This window comes from Monopterus albus, unplaced genomic scaffold (assembly GCF_001952655.1).
Source record: "Monopterus albus unplaced genomic scaffold, M_albus_1.0 scaffold275.1, whole genome shotgun sequence".
NCBI lineage: Eukaryota > Metazoa > Chordata > Actinopteri > Synbranchiformes > Synbranchidae > Monopterus > Monopterus albus.
In genome coordinates, this window is record NW_018128155.1 from 248,965 (window position 1) to 249,502 (window position 538).

Sequence of the window (538 nt, forward strand, 5' to 3'; positions counted from 1 at the left end):
GCAGGAATGGTCACAATATGCTGATTTGTCTACAAGTGGTCATTTTTCTGGAAAGCTTTTGTTTTTAATTTATTTGATGATGCAGAAAGGGGTGATTTTTTTAGATGATGTGACATCTTTGTTTGGAATTTGGGTACATCACACAACTACTCCAGCACTACTGCATAGAATCTGGTTGCAAAATGCCAAGATGGCAGCTGCCATAGTGATGATATTTTGGCTTCACTTTTGCATTGTGGAGGGAAGTGTTGACATCTTGTCCATATTTATAGCCACGCGATATCAATCTCAAGATCTGTAAAATTAAGGCCAGCTGCTGCTAACTATGCCTCTTTCACACTGTTACACTGTTTTTACATTGATACTTGGTTATTACTGTATGTAGAGGTAAAGATCATTGCACTCAACCAAGAAAGGGAGAGTTCACACTCAAACCCAAAGAGGTGTTTCCCTAGCTTCCAGATTTTTTTTTTCCTAGATTCTCTCCCTGCTGTTCACGTCCTCACCAGTGTAACTGCTAATCACCTCCACCTGTTGT

General features: G+C 39.8%; 1 protein-coding gene across 7 annotated transcripts in view; it reads right to left on the reverse strand.

Annotated features, from left to right (window-relative positions):
* Window positions 1-538, reverse strand: part of LOC109972971 (leucine-rich repeat and fibronectin type-III domain-containing protein 2-like) — a 269,768-nt gene that overhangs the window by 129,558 nt on the left and 139,672 nt on the right. The gene's annotated exons all lie outside the window — the stretch shown is intronic.